General features: G+C 42.6%; 1 protein-coding gene across 1 annotated transcript in view; it reads right to left on the bottom strand.

Annotated features, from left to right (window-relative positions):
- IK (IK cytokine) overlaps positions 1 to 21,839 on the bottom strand; it is a 776,265-nt gene that overhangs the window by 264,355 nt on the left and 490,071 nt on the right. The window lies entirely within an intron of this gene.

The raw sequence follows: 21,839 nt of genomic DNA, 5'->3' as shown, positions 1-21,839 counted from the left end.
CATCAAGAAGCACAGCCACAATGCCTGGTACTGCTGGAAAACTAGCAGTGCCTTCCACTGACTCTCTCCACTTGATCCTGGTGAAAATTTGTGATCACAGTCATTCAGACTGGTTTTAAAAGGAGGCTAGAAAAGTACTTAGCTTGACAGGCATGGGCAGCCAATTTCAGAAATGGGGTATTAAGTTGGGTCAAGTATCAATCACACCATCAGATCTTGTCGATGTAATACTGAAGGTTAAGTTGTCTTCAACAGGTGACTGTTTTACCACTTGATATCTATGTAGGCGAAGGGGTTCAAAGAATGCTGGATAATTCACAGCACAAAAAGCTAAGCAGAGATCACCCCATCAGGAATCTGTTTGACACTGATCTTTTAATCTATCAGAGTAACTAAGAGTACTGAGATTGGAGATCTTTTTGGTGAGGAAAGGCTGAGGTCTCTCAAGCTGGTTTAGGTGTTTGGTGAGGTAAATGCTTAACAGTGCATTATATGCAATGACGGACTTAACAAGGGGTGAATAAAGTGGGAATATAATTTCTTTGGACATTGAACATATGCCATGAAGGATAAGCTGTTCAAGGTAGAAAGATTTTCTAATCACCAGAGAAACATGGTGCTCAAAGGGGCCTCTTATGTACCCATACATCCACAATGACCTTGTCAAATTTAAGTGGAATGTTATCTGTACAGTAAGCAATGATGCCAGACTTAATAAATTAACTATGTTACATTTCTTGGTGTTAAGGGTAAAGCCCATGATTAATCTGTCAGCATTTATTTGGTCCAGTCCTTGCTGGAGAATTTACATATCAAAATTGGATTTGATAACTGCCCTCATTTTGTAATCCTCTGCAAACTTGTTTAGACAAAGTTCCCTGACGTGGACTTTTATGTCGCACAAATACATACTAAAGAGGAGGTGATTCAGAACACAACCCTGTGGAACACCACACTACTGTCATTTTTCTGTCTAAATCAAATACCTCGGACCTTAACAACATGGCTTCTGTCAGACAGTCAATTACCAATCCAGCAAACTATGTACAGGATAATGCTGAGTTGGAAGTGTTTGTCATAAACCGGGGGGGGGGGGGGTCAAAGGCCATGGCCTTTATATATATATATATATATATATATATATATATATATATATATATATATATATATATATATACACACACACACACACACACAGACACATATATATATATATATATATATACATATATATATATATATATATATATATATATATATATATATATTTATATATATATATGTTTAGTATATCTTCTCTTTTGGCTGCTCCCATTAGGGGTCACCACAGCGGATCATCTGTTTCCATTTCTTCCTGTTCTCTACATATTGCTCTCTTACACCAACCACCTGCACGTCCTCTCTCACCACATCCATAAATCTTATTTTAGGCCTTCCTCTTTTACTCTTACCTGGCAGCTCCATCCTTAGCATCCTTTTCCTGATATACCCAGCATCCTTCCTCAGCACGTCCAAACCAACGCAATCACGCCTTTCTGGCTTTGTCTCCAAACCATCCAACCTGAGCTGACCCTCTAATATGCTGATTCCTAATTCTGTCCAACCTTGTCATACCCAGTGCAAATCTTAACATCTTTAACTCTGCCACTTCCAGCTCTGACTCCTGTCTTTTTGTCAATGCCATTGTCTCCAACCCATACAACATAGCTGGTCTCACTACCCTCTTGTAGACCTTCCCTTTCACTCTTACTGGTACCAGTCTGTCACAAATCACTCCTGACACTTCTCCACCCATTCCACCCTGCCTGTACTCTCTTCTTCACCTCTCTTCCACACTCACCATTACTCTGAACTGTTGATCCCAAGTACTTAAACTCATCCACCTTCACCAACTCTACTCCCTGCATCCTCACCATTCCTCTATCCTCCCTCTCATTCACACACACATATTCTGTCTTAGTCCTGCTGACCTTCATTCCTCTCCTCTCTAGAGCATATCTCCACTTCTCCATGGTCTCCTCAACCTGGTTTCTACTCTCACTACAGATCACAATGTCATCTGCAAACATCATAGTCCATGGGGCCTCCTGTCTGATCTAGTCTGTCAACCTGTCCATCACTACTGCAAATAAGAAAGGGCTCAGAGCTGATCCTTGATGTAATCCCACCTACACCTAAAATGCATCTGTCACTCCCATTGCAGACTTCACCACTGTCTCACTACCCTCGTACATATCCTGTACCACTCTTACATACTTCTCTGCCACTCCTGACTTCCTCATTCAATACCACAACTCCTCTCTAGGCACCCTATCATATGCTTTCTCCAAGTCCACAAAGACACAATGCAACTCCTTCTGACCTTCTCTATATTTCTCCATCAACACTCTCAGAGCAAACATTACATCTGTAGTGCTTCTTCCTGGCATGAAATCATACTGTTGATCACTAATCACCTCCCCTCTTAACCTAGCTTCTACCACTCTTTCCCATAACTTCAAGCTGTGACTGATCAGTTTTATCCCTCTGTAGTTTCTACAGCTCTGCACATCACCCTTACTCTTAAAAATAGGTACCAAAACTAAATTCTCCACTCCTCAGGCAACGTCTGACTTTCCAAGATTTCATTAAACAATCTGGTTAAAAAACTCCACTGCCATTTCTCCTAAGCACCTCCATGCTTCCACTGGTATGTCATCTGGACCAACAGCCTTTCCATTCTTCATCCTCTTCATAGCTGTCCATACTTCCTCCTTGCTAATCTGTTTCACTTCCTGACTCACTATCCCCACAGCATCCAACCTTGTCTCTCTCTCATTCTCTTCATTAATCAGCCCCCTCAAAGTATTCTTTCCATCTGCTCAACACACTCTCCTCGCTTGAGTACATTTCCCTCACTATCCTTTATCACCCTTACCTCATGCACATCTTTCCCAGCTCTGTCCCTCTGTCTAGCCAATCAGTAAAGGTCCTTTTCTCCATCTTTAGTGTCCAACCTTTCATACAACTCTCCATATGCCTTATCCTTCGCCACCTCTCTCTTTGCCATGTTCTTCATCTCCTTATACTCCTGTCTACTTTCTTCATCTCTCTGACAATCCCACTTCTTCTTCGCCAGACTCTTCCTCTGTATACTCTCCTGTACGTCCTCATTCCACCACCAGGTCTCCTTGTCCTCCATCTGTCCAGATGTCACACCAAGCACCTTTCTATCTGTCTCCTTTACCATCTCTGCTGTAGTTACCCAACTCTTCACTGCCCCCCAGTGCCTGTTTTAACTCTTCCCTGAACTCCAGCTCACAATCACCCTTTTTATATATTTAGTATATATTCATATAAAACAGTGTTGACTATATGCCCCTTATCCATGGCTTCAGTAGCTCTTTCAAGGAAATCAGCTAGGAAGAGAAGATATGATCAGTCTTTTACAATGCCGAACTAATGTGTATCCACAGATATCAGGTCACTAATATTATTTGATCAGCTACATGTTCCAGTGCTCTGGAAATAACACCAGTGAAACTAACAAGACTGCAATTCTCAGGGTCAGTAAAGGGACCAGCTTTAGGTAACGGAACCACAACAGCCATTCTCCATTCCTTGGGGATATAACAGTGGAGAGAGACTGCTTGAAAAGGTGAATGAGGGGTTTTGCCAAGTGATTCTTGACACTTCTCAGCAAGCATCCAGGGACACTGACAGGCCAAATGAAAGCAGTGTTTTTAATTGTGGAAAGTGTCAAAAGGACTTGGTCCAAATTGACCTGAAGAGGGGGAATCTGACGGGGGATGGAGGGGAAAGACATGGGAGTGGGTGGAGTAAAACTGGAAGATAATTTGTTTGCAAGAATTTTAGCAATGTTCTTTTGGTCAGAGAAGGCAGTACCATTTGAAACAAGTTCAATACAGAACTGCAGGTTATTTCTAATCTTCCTAATATAACCGAAGAAGGCCTTGTAGTTATCATTTGAATAAGTTGCAATTTTAACTTATTACATCTGAGTGACGCCTCCAGTTGCTTCTGCAGTTAACTTCTACTGACGCCTCTAGGCATCAAATACCATTTGTTCATATTTGCTTCAATAATTCCAAAACCATGCTATGTACAAGGTTTTTAAAGACTTCATCTTATAGACAATGGCAAACTCAGCTGCATTAATATTTGACCTCTGCCTAGTGCAGGTAAATAGATATTAACTGTTGTTTTTATGATATTTATATAGATAGAATTTTCACATATTTCTAAATATCTCAACAACCACATAACACAGACAGAACTCCTTAGCGTCATATGAAAGCTGTCAGTTAGATGAACAAAATACTGCTAACAGTATGTGTGTAACTTGAGTGGTTGCTTACATATTAAGTTGTTTACAAAATATTATGAATCTAATAGTTACTGCACTTATAAAATTTGGTTTAAGACCCTAGAACCTAAAGAATACTACCACTACAAAACTAGCTTGTGCTGAAGAGTTTGCCATTTACACTTCTTTCATAACCCCTCTGGTTCCAGAAATATGAATATTTGTTTGCAATGTGAGGACATAATTTGATTCCGTCAAAAGGCTTAGGCTCCAACCACTGAAGTTACAGTGCAAACCTTCCTGAACTCCACTGGAGAGAATGAGTCAAGTTCATAGCGGACCTTACATTGCCTAACGGTAAGTTCAATAGACTTCCTAGTTTTAGGTCCCTTTTACAGTGATGAAATGGACATCTTTTAATGACAGCCAGGAGCTTTTTCTTTTTAATTACAAAGTCTGTTGATGCAGCAGTACCACCATATGGATTTAGCTCTAAACGTGCCATTATGCTTACTACATAATGGTATTGATGCCTCAATGCATCTATCCAAGAGGGAGTAAAATTGAAAGCAGTAAGCAGCAGCCTCTGTTACATGATTTACTGAGGAGCTACACCATTTGCGATGGTTGACAAGGTCAGTAAATATAAACAACTGGTCTTGGAGTGATCCCTGAATATTTTCAGGAGTCATTAGGGTATATAAGGAGGCAACAGATGTCAGGATCCCAGTCTTTTCTTGCTGTTGGAGCCTGAAGCAGTGTTTCAGTGCATCGGTCAGTCTGCACCAGAGAGAAGTTTTCTGAAAGCTACATACCCAAATTGAGGAACTCTTTTTCTTTGTTTGGCTCATGTCAGACAAGGGGCCAAGAAAATACAGTTGTGTACACTTACCATAAATGTAGATGTTCGAGTGTATTCACTGTTGCAATCATTACATTTGAGTAATCTGCTGGCAGGTTGCCCTCAGTCGGCCTGAATTCCAAAGTCTTGGGTCCTGCGTCGGTTGCTGTCGCCTCTTCCATGACGTCAGGTCGTCAGGGGTATAAAATAAGCAGCCAATGCCATTTTCTTTAGTTTTTCTTGCCCCAGATGTCAGGTGCCCCCAAAAAGGTAGCAAAAATATATATGTACAAAAACTATATATACATGCATCAATATAAAATTTACCTTCATCTACAAGCAAATACACCACATAGGTTGTAGAAGATAGAGAAGGTAAGATAAACTCCAGAATGAAATGGGGGATGGTGGGTGGGTAACCTGGACTGCAACAGTGAATACACTCGAACATCTACATTTATAATAAGTGTACACAACTGTACTATGTTCTTCGTGTTTCAATGTTGCAGTCATTACATTTGGGTAGAATCCCAAAGCTATGGTTGGGAGGCTGGAGCTAAACAGCATTAGGTGCATCAATAAGGCCCTGCAGAACTGCAGTGGCAAAGCCTGCCCTGGACTTCGAGTAGAGAGGCAAATGATAATGCTTTGTAAAGGTGTGAACAGAACTCCAAGTAGCAGCCTCTAGAATGTCTTTGGTTGGTACTCCTCTGAGAAAGGCTGCTGAAGTAGCTGCAGCTCTGGTGGAATGAGACCTAATGCCCTTGGGCACAGGTTTACCATGGTGTAAATAGCAGAAACGAATATAGTGGCTTATCCACTTTGAAACAGTCTGCTTTCAAATAGCCTTTCCTTCTGATCCTGCAGCATATGTCACTAGCAATTGCTCAGTTTTTCTTAGAGCTTTATTCCTGCTCAAGTAGAATTTTAGCTGTCTGTGTACGTCCAAGGAATGCAGAATTCTCTCCCCCCTTGTTCTGCGGATTTGGATAAAAGGTTGGCAGATGAATAGTTTGGTTAAGAGCCACACTGGAAACCAGCTTAGGCATAAATGTTGGATTTGTCCTCAGAGACACCCTGTCTGGGTAAAATATGATAAAAGGATCACAGCCATGAGGGCCTGTAGCTCTAAGACTCTTCTTGCTGAAGTAATTGTTAGTAGCAGAGCTGTTTTCTATGATAAGAACTTTATATCAGCAGTAGCAGCTGGTTCAAATGGAGGCAGGGTGAGCTTTTCCAACACATAATTGAGGTCCCATACAGGTATTGGTGAACTTCTAGGAGGCCTTAAATTTTTGGCTCTTCTAAGATACTGCTTTAGTAAAGGATGAGAAAAGATTGGTGGCTCTGTATTGTAATGAACCGAAATGGCAGAGGCATGGATTTTAATTGATGAGAAAGATAGGCCTTTGTCAAGCATCTCAGTCAAGTATTGTAATATCTGAGGAATATTTGGTTCGGCTGTATCAGTTCCTTGTGCTTGAATCCAAGTACAGAATCTCTTCCATTTATCAGCATAAGTTTTCTAGTACTAGGCCTTCTGGCTTCCAAAATGACATCCATCACAGCTTTACTGAGAGGTGTTGTTTCTATAACTATATGATCAGCCATGCTGCCAGGTTCAGTGTCTGGAGTTGACTGTGCAGGATCGGATTGTTTTGCTGGGACAATAGTTGAGATCTTTGAGGTAAGGTCCAAGCTGGGTATTGAGACAGGTTTCCTAGGATTGGGTACCAATATTGGCGGGACCAGTCCGGGGCAATTAGTACCATCTTTGGTTTCTTGTCTGACTTTTAGGAGGACCTTGGGAAGAAAAGGCAGAGGAGGAAAGGCGTAAACTGATAGGTTTTTCCAACTGAAGGATAGGGCGTCCACTTTCCATGCTTGTCTGTAAAAAGTCCCTGTGCAGAATCTTTTCAATTGGTAATTTTGAGGAGAGGTAAATAGATCTATGTCTGGGCTCCCCCATTTCTTTGTTATGCTGAAGACTTGTGGATCTAGTTTCCACTCGTGAGGATCTATAAGGTTTCTGCTTAAGTCGTCTGCCAGAGTATTTTGTTTTCCTGGCAGGAATTGAGCCTGAAGATGTATTTAGTAAGTCAAAGCTGTGTCCCACAGTGCCATGGCTAATCTGCAAAGGGGGTATGAGTGCATGCCCCCATGCTTGTTTATGTACCACATGACCATGGTGTTGTCCGTCTTTATCAGTAGTTGCCTTGGATGAAGTAAGTCCTTGAAGGCTGTCAGGGCATTTTGAATAGCTAGCATCTCTTTCTGGTTGATATGTAGATGCATTTGTTTTGGGGTCCATATGCCCTGAATGCATCTTCCCGCCATGTGGGCCCCCCATGCATAACCTGATGCGTCTGTTGTTAATGTTTGGCTAGCAGGGGGTAGAGTGAAGGGCCGTCCCATGTTTTGGTGACATGCCTTTGCCCACCATAGAAACTCCTGTTGTAGGCAGGGAATGAGAGGAATCATTGTTTCCAGACTGTGACAATGTTGACTCCATAAACTTTTTAGGTACCAATGAAGTTTCCTCATATGCAGTCTTGCATATGGAATCAGTAGGATGCAGGATGCCATGAAGCCCAAAGCCTGTCTTGCAGATAACAGGGTTTTTGTTGCCATCAGTTTGAAGTAAGTAGTCAATTGCCTTTGCTTGTCTAGCATGAGGTAAGCCATCTGGGCAGTTGTAATCAAGCTTGCACTCAGGAATGTTATCTTTTGAGAGGGTACCAGTTGTGATTTCTTTTCGTTTATTGTGTACCCTAGGCATGTTAGAAGCCTTTTCACAAACGCCAGGTGTTGAAGAAGAACATCCTTGTTCTCTGCTTGAATGAGACAGTCGTCCAAGTAAGGATATATTTGTATACTTTTGTGTCTGCAAAATGCAATCACTGGTGCCAGGCACTTTGTAAAGACCCTGGGTGCAGTAGATAAGCCAAAGGGCAGTGCAGAGAATTGGGAATGCATTAAGCCAGCCTTGAATCTGAGGTATCTTCTGCACGATTGCCTTACTGGGACATGCAGGAAAGAAGTAAAGTGGATTATTCAGTTAGCAGCAGATAGGGGTCATGGCCTTAATGACAAAGTTTCTTTGAGACCATTTTTAATAGACAAACCTTTTAAACGTTGATGGATTTTTTATATATACTGTCAGATAATTTATATAGATTATTATTACTTTTATAGATATTTCTGTATATTTATTTATAAAATCTTATATTATAATATTATGTATTTTAAAATGTTATTAAGTATGAAGTGTTGAAAATTTCCCTCCTTCCCTTCATGTGAAGCAATTATTAAGCTTCTTATTGTATGAACTTTTATAGCTGCTACCCAATAGGAGTTCTTTTATTATTATACAAGATGTTTGATGCAGGGACTTAAGTCTGATGAAGCGTCCAGGTGACGTGAAAGCGCTTACTGTTTCTCTTCTTTTTGCCTTAATAAACTTCGTTTTGGAACATTTCTGCAGTTGGAATATAATTGCTGGTGAATAGGTTGGCTTCGATTGTCGTGGTGTATCCTCTTCATACATATTTTTTGGACTTATCTGTTTTTTAAAGGATACTTTATCCAGGTTAGTATTTTATACGCTTTACATATGCAGTCTTGCATATGGAATCAGTAGGATGTAGGATGCCATGAAGCCCAAAGCCTGTCTTGCAGATAACAGGATTTTTGTTGCCATCAGTTTGAAGTAAGTAGTCAGTTGCCTTTGCTTGTCTAGCATGAGGTAAGCCATCTGGGCAGTTGTAATCAAGCTTGCACTCAGGAATGTTATCTTTTGAGAGGGTACCAGTTGTGATTTCTTTTCATTTATTGTGCACCCTAGGCATGTTAGAAGCCTTTTCACAAACGCCAGGTGTTGAAGAAGAACATCCTTGTTCTCTGCTTGAATGAGACAGTCGTCCAAGTAAGGATATATTTGTATACTTTTGTGTCTGCAAAATGCAATCACTGGTGCCAGGCACTTTGTAATGACCCTGGGTGCAGTAGATAAGCCAAAGGGCAGTGCAGGGAATTGGGAATGCATTAAGCCAGCCTTGAATCTGAGGTATCTTCTGCACGACTGCCTTACTGGGACATGCAGGTATGCCTCTTTTAGGTCTAATGTCACCAGCCAAGCATTCTTGCCCAGCATGGGCAGATGCTGCTGCAAAGTCAGCATTTTGAATTTTGGAATGTCCAGGTATGTGTTCAAAATCGATAAATCCAGTATTGGCCGCCAGGCCTTGTCCTTTCTGGGTACCAAGAACAATCTTGAGTAAAAACCTTGTCCTTTTTCCTGTTCTGGTACTGGCTGAATGGCCCCCATATCCATGAGGGACGTAACCGGTTTCTGTGCCTCTGTCCATTGATTTTTTGGCAGATATGGCCAACCGTTTGCCATTGGCAGAGTATGGAAATGGAATCTGTATCCCTGTGATACTATGTTTAGCACCCACTTGTCCTGGGTTATTAACTGCCAATTTTAAGCAAAAAGTGCTAATTTCCCCCCTGGGGTTGCTGCCAACAGATAAGTGCTTGGTGAAGGCAGAGGGAAGTCATTGCAACTGTTTTCTGTAGGTTTGCGCTTTATCTCCTCCAGCTTTGTAGGTAGAAGCGCCCCATTGCGTTGACCTGTATGAATCTTGTGCCTGGTATCTGGAACCCTTAATGCATCTGGATTTGCCCCTTTGAGCTCTGTCTGACACAGGAAAGGACCAATTTTTTGTCGGCCAGTGTCTACTGAATCTTGGTGGCTGCACTTGTAAGAAGTCTTTTACAGTTTGCATAGACTTAGCTTTGTCTTCCATTTTCTTTAAAACCTCTTCTGCCTTAATACCAAACAGAGTATCATGCTGTAAAGGTGCATCTAGTAATTTAGCTTTAACATGATCAGGCAAATTTTGTTCCTTTAACCAGGCATGCCTCCTAATCACAGATCCAGTAACTGCGGCCCTGCAGGAGGCCTCTAAGGAATCATAACTACATTGCAAAGTATGCTTTCCAACCTGTTCAACTGTATGCAATAATTCCTGCAATTCTTTATTTTCTGCACATTCAGAAATCAACATCATTTTCTGTTTCAGCAATCCCATAACATGTTGTTGATAGAGCATATGAAACTGGCAGTTTAAGGCCCTAATTGCCAAGGTTGCAGATGTATAAACCTTTTTTCCCCCCATCTATCCAGTGCCCTTGAATCTGTGTCAGAGGGGGTAGGATTTTTTGCTGTTGAGGCTTTAACTCCCTTTAGACCCTGTGAAATAGTTTCAGGATCAGCAGCAGGGCTTCTAAATAAAAATTTGTGCGAGTCAGGGACCCTGTAATATCGGTCAGGCTTGCTGGGAGCCAGAGGAAAGGAATCAGGGGTCAAACTTGACTCCGAAAACACATCATCCACAATGTCTAAAACAGGGAGTATGGCTAAAGGCCTGTGCTGAGGGAGAAGGAAATCCCTGAGCCTCTTTTTTGATTCTGAGAAATCTTGACTCTCCCAGTGAAAATGCTCCCTTCAAAGTATGCAAGGATTCTCCAAATGAATAATCCTCAGGAGGTGATGCAGATGGAATAGACTCCTCTGCATCAGAATCCTCACAGGGAGGTATAGATAATTCCTGATCAGAAGAGGAATCGGAAGAAATAGAAACCTGATCTGAAGATTCATAATTAGTGTCTTGCCTATCCTCTTATCTGGAGGGGGATGGGAACCCCTGATCAAGGTAATAAGGTCTTCAGCCATTTTGATCATCTGTTTTTTAGGCATAGAAGCCTGTGCATGTGGCTCATGCATTGGTTTTTTACTTTTAGAAGTTGCTTTTGTCTTTGGTTTTGCAGCTGTCATCGGTTTGATGTAAAAATGTTGAGGCCTGAATACACCCTCAGAAACCGGTGCCTGCTCAGCGCCTCCAGACCCATCCGAGAGAGATACATCTGTGGGTCCAATACTTTGAGTATCTTGCGGCATGCTGGACTCCACATGGGTGTCGGTAGGGGCCTACGACTCGAAAGTAGCTGGTATCAGGGGCTGCGAAAGCACCTCACTGAGTACCAGCGAATGGCTTAGGAGAAGCGTTGTCTGTTCTGGACCTCAACTGTCTCTCTCTGTCTTTTTCTTTGCGCCTTTTATGTACTCTGATTGCTACCCGACATTTCTGGGTAGTTAAATCTGTTTCCAAAATATTTTGAGGCAAAAATATACGGACGCGTAATAGTGAGTTGGTTAAATCTAACACAAAACCGACAGCCAGGCACGTTGTGATCATGGCCTAGGCAAGGAATACAGTATAAATGGAAATCCTTATCAGGTACTTGCTTCCCACAAGTAATACAATTAACTTTTTCTGACATCGGTATGGAGCAAGAAAAAAGTTTCCCCAACGGGGTACTTCACTTTAGTGAAGACTTCGGTTCTGAAACTCAAACTCGAACTTTTAGGAGTCGGCCGACCAGCACTTGCGAAATGCTTCTGCTTCGGGCACCGCGCGGCAAGAAAGACTAAAGAAAATGGTGTTGGCTGCTTGTTTTATACTCCTAACGACCTGACGTCATGGAAGAGGAGACAGCAACTGATGCAGGACCAAAGACTTTGGAATTCAGGCCGACTGAGGGCAACCTGCCAGCAGAGTACCCAAATGTAATGACTGAAACACGAAGAACACCAGGCTTTTGCCGCAAGACGGTTAGACAGGACTAGGGAAGGGGTAAAAAGTCAGCTGGTGCAACTAAAAGAAATGTTTCTGAGGACAAGATATATATCTGCACATTGTTTGTATGCTTGTATTGTTGTTCTTTCTTGAATCTAAGTGAAGTGTACAAATGCATCCACCACTGCAAGTGATATAATGTAATGAGAATGAAAATCTGTATATTGTAGATTGCAGTGTGAATGCAACCCTGTACATTGTATGTAAATGTGAATTTTATTTTATTTTTTGTCTTAGTAAAAATGTTTTGTACCTCTGTATATCATATGTATCTTGTGTGTACATATTTGTCAGTTGTAGCTTTTCTCCTTGGACCTCCATTGAAAAAAGGTTTTATTGCTTAGCTGGACTTTTCTGGCAATCAAATACAATAAAAAAAAAAAAAATCAAAATAATTAACATCTCTGGTGGGCACAGGAATAATTAGGTCAAGTGTGTAGACATTTACAAAGCCCAGAAGTCTCTAGGCATACTTGTTGGTAGTAAATGCTTGCCAGTTTGTGTGTGGATAGTTGAAGTTGAAGTTACCCAGTTATCTGCCTTGGCCACTTACTTCTGAACCAGTTTTTGAGCTCCCCCTCTACGCATAATGCCCTATTCCATCCCCATAACCTCAGATCGAGTTTATTGCCATAGGCTCTTACCCTACAGCAAGACAGAGACAGGAATACCTGACAGAGAAAAGAAGGGCTCAAACCCAAGCCTGGAAAGTACAGTTGTGTACACTTACCATAAATGTAGATGTCTGAATGTATTCTACCAGAGAAAAAAATCTCCCTCCTACAAAAGCTGGGGAACACCCTGACTGATGTCTGTATGCTTGGGTCTATAGGGAGCAAACAGATGTCAGGATCCCGGTCTTTTCTTACTGTTGGAGCTGAAGCAGTGTTTAAGTGCATCGGTCAGTCTGCACCAGAGAAGTTTTCTGAAAGCTATGTACCCAATTGGGGAACTCTTTTTTTCTTTGTTTGGCTCATGTCAGACAAGGTTAATAATTGTCTCCATTGTGGTAAGCAATTTCCATTTCTTTTGTGTCGCCCGTTTAGGCCCAGATCACAACGTACTTCACTGCCATATTAGACCTCCCAGGAAGCCTGTCCCTCTTTCCTGGGACCTTAATTTTGTTTTGGGGAAACTGACCCAGACTGCTTTTGAGCCAGTGGCTTCAGCTTCCTTGAAGCATTGTTCTTGGAAGACTGTTCTTTTGTTGGCCCTTAATTCTGCCAGACGAGTGCTGAGCTTCAAGCCCTTACGGCTGTTACTCCTTTTTTAGTTTTCCATAAGGATAGTGTGCCCCTCCGTACTAATCTTTTGTTTATGCCCCAAATGGTGAAAGAGTTATCTCTTAATCAGTCTATTAATTTACCCACCTTTTCCCTTTTCCACAATGTGCTACTAAGAATGTTTTGCAGTTTGGATATGCACAGACAACTGAGATTTTATTTGGATAAGACCAAAGCTTTTTGCAAACCTGATCAGCTTTTTGTTTCTTTCATCCTAGATCTTTTTAATTGGCTGTTTCCAAGCAAACTATTTCTTCTTGGATATCCAAGCCATTTATATTTGTTATTCTTTTCAAGGCAACAGCCTTCCTTTTTCTGTTAAGGCTCATTCTACTACTGCTGCGGCTTCTTTTGGTGCTTTTTTCAAGAGTGTAGATACAACCTATATTCTTGAGGCAGCTGTCTGCACTTCTGTGCATACTTTTACCAAGCAATATAAATTGGATCCGATAATCAGGACTAGAGCTGCTTTTGCTAGGGCCATCCTTCATGAGTTCCTAGAGGGCTCTGCTGGTCTGTCCTCCTCCCTTCACTTCTTCATGAGCTTTTGCACTCTCCCTATTGTAAGGAACACTGAAACAGTGAAATGGAAGGACACAGTACAGCTGTGTAAAATCTTGCCATAATGGCAGATATCCTTCTTTTCAGTGTTGCAGAATTCACTCCCTCCCTCCTACCCCTGGCTCTTTTCCCTTCTGGATGTGCTTGGTACCTCTCTAATTCTTGGAATGGAGATCCTACTGGGGCCCTCAGTTCTGAGGATGGTATGTCTGGATATCGCCTTTATACCCTAAGCTGTATGCGGGGGGCATACGCGAGATGTACAGTGTACCTTTAACAACCTACAGGCTTTGTTATACTGGCCGGATATCAGGCCACCTTTGGCAGGGGATCCCTACTGTAAGGAATACTGCAACAGTGAAATGGAAGGACATCATATGGTACATGCAGTGTCCAAGTGCCCAGCTCCAACACGATACACGCACTCCCTGTGGGCATCTGAATTAGGGATTCTATGCCCACAAGAAATGTGCATTTCTTAAATCCTGTTGGTTTATCTGACATGATAAGAAACCAAACAAAAGAAGCAAATTTAAGCTTCAAGAATTTTTTTTTTTTTTTTTAGAATAGAAAAAGGATCTGAACTACCAACAATGGTAAAGTACAGTTTTGTACCTACCATAAATGTAGATGTTAGAGTGCTAATACAGCTGCAGTCATAACAGATGGGTTCTCCTGCCGTCAGGTGGGTCCTCGGTCGGCCGAATTCCAAAGTCTAGGTCCGGCGTCAGTTGTCGTCGCGTCTTCCCTGACGTCAGTGCGCCAGGGGTATAAAATAACCAGCCGACACCATTTTCTTCAGTTTTTCTTGCCCCAGATGTCAGGTGCCCCCAGAAGGAAGGCAATACATAAATTTGTGTGATAAAGCAAAGCAATATAATCAAAATACAGTAGTGCAAGCAAATACATCAAGAATGAATACCCCAATCAGGTAGCATGAGGAGGTGTTAGCCAACAGGCCTGTCCCAAGAGGGGAAGGAGGGAGGGAAACCTGGACTGCAGCTGTATTAGCACTCGAACATCTACATTTATGGTAGGTACAAAACTGTACTATGCTCATCGTGCATACAGCTGCAATCATAACAGATGGGTAGAATCCCAAAGCTAAGAAAGGGGTGGTAGGCACTAGGTGGAACTAGGAGGAGCCAGAATGCCCTGCAAGACTGCAGTGGCAAAGCCCGCTCTAGATTTGGAGTAAAATGGAAGGTGGTAGTGCTTGGAGAAGATATGCACAGAACTCCAAGTGGCTACTTCCAAAATATCTTTGGTAGGAACTCCTCTGAGAAAAGCTGCAGAGGTAGCCTTGGCCCTTGTGGAGTGAGATCTGATGCCTGTAGGTACAGTTTTGCCATGAAAAAAATAGCAAAAGCGTATGCAGTGGGCTATCCATTTTGAGATAGTCTGTTTGGAAATTGGCTTTCCTTGAGCTCCTATAGCATAGGACACAAAGAGCTGATCTGATTTCCTGAAAAGCTTTGTTCTGTCCAAATAATAAAGCAGTTGTCTGTGGATGTCCAAGGAATGTAGTAATCTCTCCCCTTTGTTTTGAGGATTAGGATAAAAGGTAGGTAAGTGTATAGCCTGATTCAAAGCTACCCTGGATACCACCTTTGGCATAAAGGACGGGTTGGTTCATAAGGAAACTCTGTCCTGATGGAAGATGATGAAAGGCTGCACAGCCACGAGAGGTTGTAGTTCCGATACCCTACGAGCTGAGGTAATAGCCAGAAGGAAAGCTGTTTTCCAGGACAAATATTGCAAATCTGATAAGGCAGCTGGCACAAAAGGAGGCAAGGTCATCTTTTCTAGAATGAAACTGAGATCCCAAGCAGGTATTGGTTGTTTCCTTGGGGGTTTTAGATTCTTAGCCCCTCTGAGGAACTGTCTTAAGAGGGGGTGAGAGAATAAGGGTGGATCAGTGTTGTATTCTGCAGAAATGGCTGAGGCATGGATTTTGATGGAGGAGAAAGAAAGTCCACTGCTTAGCAGCTCAGCTAGATATTGTAATATTTGAGGTAAATTCAGTTTTCCAGGATCCTGTCCCTTTTTCTCATTCCAGACACAAAACCGTTTCCATTTTGCGGAGTAAGCTTTTCTGGTAGACAGCCTTCTGGCCTCCAAAATGACATCCTGCACCTCCTTGGAGAGTAGGGTCTGTTGTGATGCTAAGGAATCTTCCATGTGGCTAGATTGAGTGCTTTTAGCTGACTGTGAAGAGTTTTGAAGCTGTGCTGAGTCAGAAGAAGAGGCATTAGAGGCAGGGTCCATGGTGGGGAATGCGTCAGGCTCCTCAGGAGTGGGTACCAGTGTTGTCTTGGCCAGTCTGGAGCAATGAGAATCATCTTTGGTCTGTCTGCTCTGGTTTTTAATAGAACTTTGGGCAGCAGAGGAAGAGGTGGGAAGGCATAAACTGTCATTGATGTCCAACTGAAAGAGAGAGCGTCCACTCTCCAGGTCTTTGGATGAAAAATCCTTGAGCAGAATTTTGTCAATTGGTGATTTTCATGGGAGGCAAAGAGATCTATGTCTGGCCTTCCCCATGCTTGAATTATCTCTGTAAAAACTTGAGGATGCAACTTCCATTCGTGTGGATCTGTCATATTTCTGCTTAGGTTGTCTGCCAGCGTGTTTTCCTTGCCTGGCAAGTACTGTGCTTGCAGTTCGATTTGTAAGTCCAGGACCATATTCCAAAGAGACATGGCCAGTCTGCATAGGGGGTATGAATGGGTTCCTCCCTGTTTGTTTATGTACCACATTACTGTGGTGTTGTCCGTCCTTATCAATAGTTGACCTGGTTGCAGGAGGTCTTTGAAAGCTATAATAGCATTTATAACTGCTAGCATTTCCTTTTGATTGATGTGTAGGTGCTTTTCTTTTTGGGACCATTTGCCCTGAATGCACCAATCTGTCATGTGCACCCCCCAGGTGTAGTCCGAGGCGTCTGTTGTGATGACTTGATTTGCTTGAGGCTTGCTGAATGGGAGACCTGTGTTTGCTTGGCATGCTTGAGCCCACCACAGAAATTCCTTTTGAAGACATGGAATTAGTGGTATTATTGTTTCTAGGCTGTGGCTGTGTTGAGACCATAGGTTTTTCAGGTACCATTGAAGTTTCTTCATATGCAGCTTTGCACATGGGATTAGTAAGATGCAAGATGCCATGAATCCCAGAGTCTGCAGGATTTTTCTTGCAGTCAGCCTGGTGCAATTTGCTAGTGTTCTGAAGTATTGAGTTAGTTGCCCCTGCTTCTCTGGCGTGAGGTAGGCCATCTGGGTGTTTGTGTCCAAGTTGGCACCCAGGAAAATTATTTTCCGAGAGGGTATTAGCCTTGATTTCTTTTTGTTGGCTGTGTATCCCAGAGAATTCAACAACATTATTACATAAGCCAGATGTTTCAGAAGAATGTGCTTGCTGTCCGCTTGGATCAGGCAGTCGTCCAAATAGGGGTTATATTTGTATCCCTTGAAGTCTGCAGTAGGCAATTACTGATGCCAGGCATTTCGTGAATACTCTGGGCGCAGTAGATAAGCCAAAGGGCAACGCAGAGAATTGATAATGGGTTGAACCTGCAAGAAATCTGAGGTATCTTCTGCAATTTTGTCTGATTGGGACATGCAGGTATGCCTCCTTGAGGTCCAATGTTACCAGCCAAGACTCCTTGCCCAGCATGGGAAGAAGCTGCTGTAGAGTGAGCATCTTGAATTTTGGTACGAGTAGAAATGTGTTTAGGATGGATAGGTCCAAAATAGGTCTCCAATCTTTTCCCTTCCTTGGTACCAGGAATAGTCTGGAATAAAAACCTTGACCTTGTTCGTGAGTAGGTACCTCTTGAATAGCTTTCATGTCTATGAGATCTGAAATTAGTCTTTGTGCCTCTGCCCTTTGATTGTGTGGCAGGTTTGGCATGCCTCTCATTTTTGGAAGGGTGTGAAAATGGAATCAGTAGCCTCTGTTTATAATGTCCAGGATCCATTTATCTTTTGTGACAACATGCCAATTTTTTGATAATAATGCCAGTTTTCCGCCTAATGGTGCTGCCATTTGAGTCTTGCTTGGCATGCAAAGGGGAAAGTCATTGGGCTTGCTTTCTGAATGGTTGCAAGTTATTCTCACCACCTCTTTGTGTAGGAACTTGCCATTGTCTGCCTCTAAACGATCCTTGGGATTGCCCTCTGCCCCTCGGGCGCCTGTATCTACCTCTTTGGGGTCTGTCCGTGGCTGGAAAGGACCAATTTTTTGAAGGCCAATTTCTACTGAAACGAGGGGGTTGTACCTGTAGAAAATCTTTCACTGTTTGCATTGATTTAGCCTTTTCCTCCATTTTCCTTAATACCTCCTCAGCATTAGCACCAAATAATACATCCTTTTGTAGAGGGGCATCTAGCAATTTAGCTTTGACATGATCTGGTAAGGTTTGTTCCTTGAGCCAGGCATGCATACGTATGACTGATCCTGTAACAGCAGCTCTACATGAGGCCTCTAGAGCATCAAAACCACATTGTACGGTATGTTTACCCACTTGTTCTGCACTATGTATCAAATCCTGCAACTCCTTCAAGTCTGGTTGTTCAGGTTGTGACATTTTACTTCTCAATTGTGATAACAAAAACTGTTGGTACTTTAGCATATGGAACTGACAGTTTAATGCCCTCATGGTTAAGGTAGCCGAGGTATATACCTTTTTTCCCCACCTTTCTAAGGATCTGGAATCTCTCTCGGAAGGTAATGGATTTTTAGCAGTGGAGGCCTTAATTCCCTTGGGGCCCTGTGAGATAGTTTCTGGGTCAGCAGCATGGCTTTTGTATAGAAATTGGTGCGAGTCAGGAACCCTGTAGTACCGGTCAGGCCTGACTGGAGCTGGAGGTAGAGAATCCGGGTTAAGGCAGGCCTCCGAGTACACATCATCTAGTATGTCCAAGACAGGAGGTATAGCTAGAGGCCTGTGCTAAGGTAGCAAGAGAAATTCCCTAAGCCTTTTCTTGGAATCTGAATAATCTTGGCCTTCCCAGTGGAAGTGTTCCCTTAAGGTATGTAAAGTTTCCCCAAATGAGTAATCCTCTGGAGGGGAGACAGAGGGGATGGACTCCTCAGCATCAGAATCTTCAAAAGGGGAGTAAGAATGTTCCTGTTCATCAGAGTGCTCTGAAACAATGGAGCCCTGATCAGAGGATGGGGATTCTTCCTCCATTCTGGGCCTTTTGTCCGGGGGGGGGGGCTTGAGAACCCCTGATAAGAGTAATCCAATCCTCAGCCATTTTAAGCATCTGTTTTTTAGGCATGGGGCCAGGAGATGGGCTCTGTGTAGCTTGTCTCTTAGAATGCATGGCTGCTTTAGACTTAGTGTAAGCCTTGATGGAAAAAGAGGAGGAAGGTCTGAAGACACCTTGAGAGGAGGTAGACCTGTCCACATTTTGAGATTCACCGCCAAGAGTGGCTTCGGTATCTGTAGTCGGGGTGTGGGCCGAGGAGCCTGCGACCTCGGGCACAGGAGACACTGCCAATGTAGTGTCGGTAGTCAGGGGCTGCGTAGGCGCCTCGCTGAGAACCGGATCATGTGTAGTCGGCTTTGGCGTGGTGTCGGTAGAGGCCGCAGACCTCGTGTGTCAGTCCTTGTCTTTGCGTTTTTTAGACAAAACTGGAGTCGGAGTATCCGACGACATAATATAGTTAATTTGTTTGCCAATATAATGCTGGGCGAACTCCGCCCGACGCTTAATGGTGCGTTTGTTAAATGTGGCACAAAAGTGACAGACCGAGACGTCGTGGTCTGGGCCTAAACAAGGAATACAGAGGGAATGGAAATCCTTATGCGGTATTTGCTTCCCACATGAAATACAATTATTAACTTTGTCTGACATCGGTCTGAGGCAAGAAAAATTTCCCCAACGGGGTACTTAGCTTTCAAGAAGACTTCAGTTGCAAAATTTTCGTAATTTCAGGAGCTGGCCGACCAGCACTTGCGAACTGCTTCTGCTTCGGGCACCGCGTGGCAAGAAAGACTGAAGAAAATGGCGTTGGCTGGTTATTTTATACCCCTGGCGCACTGACGTCAGGGAAGAGGTGATGACAACCGATGCCGGACCTAGACTTTGGAATTCGGCCGACCGAGGACCCGCCTGACGGCAGGAGAACCCATCTGTTATGACTGCAGCTGTATGCACGATGAACATCTTAAAAGAAATAACCTATAAAGGAAAAGGGTAGGCAAAAAATACCAGCAGTGATAATAAAGATTTACTATTCTTCAGAATAGTAGGAAGAAAAATTGGTAAAAAGGTCCTAAAGTCCTGCAACAAAACTAAGAGGGAAGACAGATATAATAAGCTAAAGATAAATATAAAGTTGTAACAATAATAAAAAAAGAGTTGAATTAAATCACAAAATTATCACTGATAGTGCTTGAGAGAGGAACCTGCATCTGTTCATGATGGTGCCAAACGAGATCTGAGGTAACGCAGATGGAAAATGTCATTGTGGGTAGAGTGAGGTGCTCAAGAGCTGGATCCAAAGTCTGGAGTATGCGGCCAATTCGGATCCAAGGATAGGATCTGAACCCATGAGGTGAGAAAGAATGAAAGAGACACCATCAGATTTAATTTTATTGAGTGGAACAGACTTCACTCAACCAGTTCCACAGTTGTATCATGTGAAATCTGGTGAGAAACAATGGAATTATGAATAAACATATATACTCCCCCACAGCTGACACCGATCTAAGCTTTGTACCTTGGAATACAGGGATGATACCACTGCAATGGAGCTAGGTATCAGTAATTACATCACAGATGCTATTATCTTCGATGTTAAGGAAAGCCTCATGTTCAGAAATTTTATTTAGGCTTCTGGCATTCAACTCTACTTTTATATTATCTATATTTAAGTTTACTATGTTGGAATGTCCATCAGGTGAACTCGGTCTAAAAAGGCATAATGTGGGAAGGTTAATTTTTTGCTAGTATGCGGAAACCAAGGGACAAAAGATGCAGGCCACATCTAGCAAAGCAGGTGAGTCTACTGATCATTTTATCCCATGCAGACAAATACTGGATCCCACTAGAATGACACTAATTCATTAGCCAATTACTGAAACCAATTACTTTATCCTGAATTTAGGCATCATGCTTAGTAGTGATGACAGAATGCGGTTTAATGCCAGTACCTTGACCTCAATGAAAACATGAGCAGAGAGGTCAACAATGTGGAATACCTAAGCTCGTTCACTCCCAAATGGGCAACTACAAGATCGTAAATGTATTTGGGTCAGTGCAAGGAACTAAGGGCCCTCATGATATCCCTAAAGCAGCTAACTGTCACCCTATCCTTAGTTACCAAGACATTTCTGGGATGTACTGCAGGCATATGGGACCTTACAGGTTTACAGGCTTGCAGCACACGTGACTCCAGGTATGCGGGTATGGTATTAACATTTGTGCTAGGTGGATGAGGCAAGGTGGCAGGACATTTAGGAGACCTACGAGGCTTAGGCAAAGATTTTGTTACTACTTCAGCATATGCAGAAGTAATATTTTGGTAATGTAGTAATGCAGTGTGGTTATGATGCAGTTTACTAACAGCTGAGCAGGAGGGATGGAGAGGTTAGCTTCCAATTTAGATAAATAGGTACATCCCTGATAGGTGGAACCAGTATGTGCTAGAAATGTATTGTCAGTAAACATGAGGTAGTTGCTATACTGCCTTAGAAAACAGAGTGTTATAGCAGGCTGAGATTCCATGGTGACAGGTAGTGATTTTTTTTCTTCCTTTCTTTCAAAAAACAGTATAAGGGATAGACCTAAACAATGAAAAATATTGAAAGCTGAGGACACACAATATACAAACAGCTTAGGTACACAACAGTAGGGGGGGGGTGATCGACTTTGAGTTAGATTTTGCCCACAGAAAATTTGCTTATACCTACAGTTAACTGTAGTGTTTTTAAGGAAGTTCACATTTCATAAATATAATGTAAACTTTCTTGTCAGAGTCTAGTGTTCACAAGGATAAACATGCTGAAAAGCTGTGAAGTACTTGTGAAGGTGGAAAGTGTCCTGTGACAGGACTTTTCTTAGTTTATATTTTTTCCATAAATCTGCTTACTTCCAAAGGCCACCTGAGACTGCCCATTGCACTCACACAGCCTTTACCTA

This window comes from Protopterus annectens, chromosome 4.part0, assembly GCF_019279795.1.
Source record: "Protopterus annectens isolate FY-2018-M chromosome 4.part0, PAN1.0, whole genome shotgun sequence".
In the NCBI taxonomy this organism is placed as follows: Eukaryota; Metazoa; Chordata; order Ceratodontiformes; family Protopteridae; genus Protopterus; species Protopterus annectens.
Note: the sequence above shows the minus strand (reverse complement) of the source record. Positions and strands in the feature narration are given on the sequence as shown.